Below are 5360 nucleotides of genomic sequence, written 5' to 3' on the forward strand. Positions count from 1 at the left end.
AATGGATACTTAATAGACTAGACCCATTTACTTGGTTCCTCCAATACACTAACACAAAACACAACTGTCACTGGCTGAAGGATATTTCAAAGATTTGAAAACATTAAAAATGACCTCATCACCTTGTACTCTAAGCCTTAACTCTCCGTTTTGAACATCTACCAACGCTTGCCCTGTGGAAAAAAATGGTCGTCCAAATATAATAGGTACGTCCTCATCTTCCTCCATATCTAAAACAATGAAATCCACTGGAAAAATGAACTTATCTACCTTTACTAGAACATCCGCTATAATACCTCTAGGATGTGTTAATGAACGATTAGCCAATTGAAGAGTAACGGTAGTGGGTTTGGCTACCCCAAACCAAGTCTTTTAAATATAGACATTGGAATTAAATTTATGCTTGCACCCAAATTGCATAAAGCTCTCTCACAATGAAAGTTCCCACTAGTGCAAGGTATAGTAAAGCTGCCCGGATCTCGTAACTTTTGAGGAATCTTCTTTTGATTAATTGCACTACACTCTTTAGTTAATGCAACTGTTTCATAATCCTCCATTTTTCTTTTATTAGACAATATCTCCTTCATAAACTTCACATAGCTAGGAATTTTTTCTAGAGCCTCTGCAAAAGGAATGTTAATGTGAAGCTTCTTAAATACCTCAAGAAATTTGGAGAATTGTTTGTCAAGATTTGCCTTTCAAAATTGTTGAGGATATGAAATCTTTGGTGTAGGCTCAGTGTATTTTTGTTTTCTACTTTTGGAAGGTCTTCAGTAACCTCCTCTTGTATTGGACTAGTAACATATTGATCCTCTTTCTTCATCCCCTTGTCATGCACTATAGGTCCATCATACTTAGTCGCACTCCTCAAAGTGACAGCTTGACATTGTTCTTTAGGATTTACCTTTGTGGAACTAGGCAAATTCCCTTGATGCCTACTAGAAAACATTTAAGCCAATTGACCTATTTGTGTCTCCAAACTACTGAATGAAGACCTTGTCTCTGTCATGAATGAATTTAATTGGTATGGCTAAATTGTTGGTGGATTCATTTGAGGATGTGGTGGTGGATGAGATGGCCAAGGATTTGGATCATAATATGGTCTAGAATGTAATCCATAAGTTGGTTGACGAGGGGTTGTTGAGGTGGATACTGTGGATTTGTCGTTGTAACCCTTGATTATTTTTCCAAGACAAATTAGGGTGATTTTTCCAAGCAGGAGAATATGAATTGGAGTAAGTGTTAGATGCAGGTCTTGAAAAATTACCAATAACATGTGCTTGTTCCAAGGGCATATGATTCACATCAGTTGAGAAACTAGCTGTGCTCGGGCATTGTTCATAAGCATGTGGTCCCCCACAAATCTCACAACTCACAACATTTTGCACTTACATTGCTTGTGCGGCGAGATTAGTCTGTTGCAATTGCTTGGTTAGAGATGCCACTTGAGTGGTCAATAGCGCAATTGGATCAACTTCTAAGACTCCTGCTACTTTCTTATTCTCACGCTTAGTAGGCCAATTATAGTTATTCATAGCCATCTCTTCCAATAATTCATATGCTTCATTAGCACTTTTTTCTCATAAATGCTCCTCCTGATGGTGCATCTATAATTGTCCCCAAAACCATTGTAAAAAGTGTGAACTAGCAGCCACTTCTCTATTCCATGATGTGGGCACTTCCTTTTTACGTCTCTTTAAATAGTTCCCATGCATCATATAAATATTCCCCATGCAGTTGATGGAAATTATTAATCTCTCTTCTTATTCTGGCTGACTTGGCAGGAGGAAAATGTTGACGCGGTTTTTTGCCAATAGTGAATTAAGAAAATAACAAGGTTGAATTAGTGCTTGATGGTAAACCGAAGTAAGAAAATAACTCTCAAGAACACTAATATTTTTACGTGGTTCAGTGGTTAAAATCAACCTAGTCCACGAGTCTATATTACTGCTTTTCTTTCTCTATTTTGACAGAGTTTCGATATTATAGAATAATTGTCCCTTTTCCTGTCCAATATTCCCAGTATTTATAGAGAAATTCCTTGGATAGGTTTGGGTAACCCCGTGAGTCAATCATGGATTTGCATATTTATTACATTTATTTTGGAATATTCCCATTTATACTAAGATATGATTCGATCATGAAATAAATAGACTCCTAATATCTGGGGCATTAACTATCGTAGGCTGGCCATAAACGATCGTATAAAGTACCCGGGTCTTCGGGGATCCGCGGAAATGCCATATATTCAATTCACCCTGAGCTAAACACACCTCCGAGCTCGTATCATGGAGGCCATGCCTTATAAATACTATAAGCTCGTGCTTATCAATTTATGCATCCCTAGCTCGTACAACCATCATGAAAATCGTGTTATCTATATGGAAAGTACATGCACTCCTTGGCTATTTCTTCCATGCATTTATTTGCCAGCTGCACATGATTTGAGTGAAAGACCCGTGCTGAAATTGGGATACACATTTGCCCCCCAAGTCCCTGCTCGTGGTTTATGACGTCATCGTCTGACCTACACAATAGAGAATTTTAGACTTCTATAGTAATAAGCCATGCCTGCCCACTACTTGAGTACTGGACACGTGGAACACTACAATTGGCATCTGTTCGGGTTTCGAGGACTGCAATAATTGTCTTGTCAAATTTTTGTCACCGTTTTGTCCTTTGAAACATAGCCCTCGGATCTTGTACTGACCAAATCAGATGGCTCAAATTGATTCATGCTATTTACGTATAAATTGGATATAGAAAATTTCCACAGTTCATCACCTTTTATTCAAAATCTTTCATCATTTTCCTTCTTCTGTGTTGTCAAACCTTTCTTCTTTCCTAGAGAAAAGAGAACCAAAAATATTTTGTTTCAAAATCTCTACGAAACCCAGTTGTTCGATTACTCAGGAGTCTTCCAGGAACTCTTCCTTGCGAAATCTGCTTCTTCTACCGACGATCACACTTTAACTCTTATCGTTTCGAAGAATTTTTTTTCTTTACTGATTTCTGCATTTTATTTACCATGCTCACCCATGCTTCACCGTAGTTAATATTAGGTTGTTTTCTCAATGTTTTTGGCACATAGGCATTAACATTAGGTTTACTGAGAAGGTTTAGAGTATCTCCTAAAACTATGACATTCGTGAAATTGGGTATTTTCTAGGTAAATTGGATAATTTATGGAAAATTTTAGAAAATACCCATTCAGGTTATAGAAGATGAAAGGTTAGGGTTCAAAAATCAGATGGCTTAGGGAACACGTTTCTTGGGTGGTTTTTTTTCTCTAAACCGCCCCCCAAGGACAGTAGTGGCTGGATTTTTTGACACACGAATCTCTAAATGTCAGGGATCTGTTGGGAAACTGAGGCACATAGCGTAGGGAAGCGTGTGGGATCACGCAACGGGCTGAGACTAACTTAGCTCCTATATCATAGATATCATTCTCCATTATACATCCATGTCATAACCTTTACAAAATCTTAGGTCGCCTACTAAGTGACTCGTCATTCTTGTTCGTTAGGCGATCTAATGGCACCCAAGAAGAGCGTACCCAAGAAGAGTGTACCCGAGAAAAATGCACCTGGCTCGTCGGCTCAACAAACCAACAAGGGAAAAGAGATTGCCTCTGAATCTCCTCTTCCTCATTTCGACCCTGTGGTAGAGAGGAAGTTCGTGATTGACCCCAACGTGTTCTTCGAGGCAGAGACGGTCGTCTCCAAGATCACGACCCAAGGAAGGCTCAATAAAATAAAGCTAAGCCACAACATAGAGGTCGGGTCCGGGGTCCTCTTTGCCCGACCTCCGTTCGAAGGGGAACGGAGCTATGCACCCCTCCAGGATGACTTTACGGCCTGGAGTGACGAGCACTTAAAGGCGGGGGCCTTCCTTCCCCTGGAAAAATATTATGCTGATTTCCTCAACTATGTGAAATTGGCACCGTTTCAATTCCCCCAAATTCATACCTACTTCTGGCGGGGCTGAAATACCTCATTTTAAAGCATTAGTGGGAGGTCCCCACTCCGATAGATATCCTATACTTTCTCTGCCTTAAGGCCAACCCAGAGTAAAGAGGGCGAGGTGATAGATTCTACTACCTCACTAGATTCCTGAACTCAGCCTCGATTATCAAGCTCCCCAGCCACCCCAATGACTATAAGGATCAATTATTTCTGTCAAACGGGTTTCGTAACTGTGAGCATCAATATTTCAACCGTCCTCGTAAGTCTTCTTTTTTTTTTTCAGCTCGCGAAGTCATTCTCTCTTTTTAGTAGCATACTCCTTGTGTTTATACTAATTGAGTTTACCATTTTTTGTGTAGGCATATTCGCAAGGATGGAGAAATCTGTGACCCTCGGGGGTCAGTATGACACATTGTCCGGGCTCCCACCCCACGAGAAGGATTATCGCCAACTCATGAATGACATCACGATGCTAGCGTGCCAATTGATCGGTGAAGGCCAGACTTTGGCCTTAAGAATGACACGGGCTAACCTTCCGGTAGTCCAAGAGCTCCCGCCTCCCCCAGAAATGGAGCGATCTGGAACTCCTAATCTCCGTATCGCTTTCCAGGGCAAAAAGTACAGCTCGGGTCCTGTCATAAAGAAGCCCCGATTTATGAATAAAATGCCTCCTATGGCAGAAAATGCCTCAAAATCCCCTGCTAAGGGGAAAGGTACGAGCTCAATAGCTCCGACTTCCACCATGACGGCGAAAAGGATTCCTCCTCCACCTCCTCCTCCTCGGTTCGCGACTGCTCAGGATTAGGAAATACAAGCTAATTCCCCCAGCTCCTCTTGTCCCTACCGCTACTGTGCGCATTCCAGTTGATCCTCAGGATCTGCAGATGATCCCTGATACCTTTCGGGGGACACTCTACGAGACGACGAACCACATGGTGGAGCACGTTTACAAATCCAACCCGAGGGATTTAAGGACGATAGAAGATCAGAGCCCAGAGAATGTCTTGGAGTCAGCCTTGGGGATGACCCTCATAGTAAGATATCATTCCTTAGTGAATTTCTTCTTTTCATATTGCCCTAGTATGCGTCTAACTTGTCTCTTTATTTTGAAGTCGGCCTTGGCTCAGCACCGCAGTATAGCCTGAGCTAGGGCTAGGAATGATGAACTCCAGGTTGAGCTCCAAGATGCCAAGACCACCCTGGCTGCTGCTCAAGAAGGCAAGCAGGCTGCCAAAGGTGCCTTTGCAGATGCTCAAAAGGGCGAGCATGATGCCAAGTTCACCCTTGCATCATCTCAAGAAAGTGAGCAGGCTGCAAAGATAGCCTTGGTTGCTCTTCAGGTTGAGGTTGCTGAGGCCAAAGCAAAGCAGCTAGAGCCTAAGGCTACGGTTAAAG

General features: G+C 41.8%; 1 non-coding gene across 1 annotated transcript; it reads left to right on the forward strand.

Annotated features, from left to right (window-relative positions):
• Positions 1 to 1661: 1661 nt before the first annotated feature.
• Positions 1662 to 1770, forward strand: LOC133828179 (small nucleolar RNA R71). The gene has a single exon (XR_009890814.1). It is a non-coding gene; the product is annotated as a small nucleolar RNA R71 (small nucleolar RNA).
• The last annotated feature ends 3590 nt before the right edge of the window (positions 1771 to 5360 follow it).

Source organism: Humulus lupulus, chromosome 3 (genome assembly GCF_963169125.1).
Source record: "Humulus lupulus chromosome 3, drHumLupu1.1, whole genome shotgun sequence".
Lineage (NCBI taxonomy): Eukaryota > Viridiplantae > Streptophyta > Magnoliopsida > Rosales > Cannabaceae > Humulus > Humulus lupulus.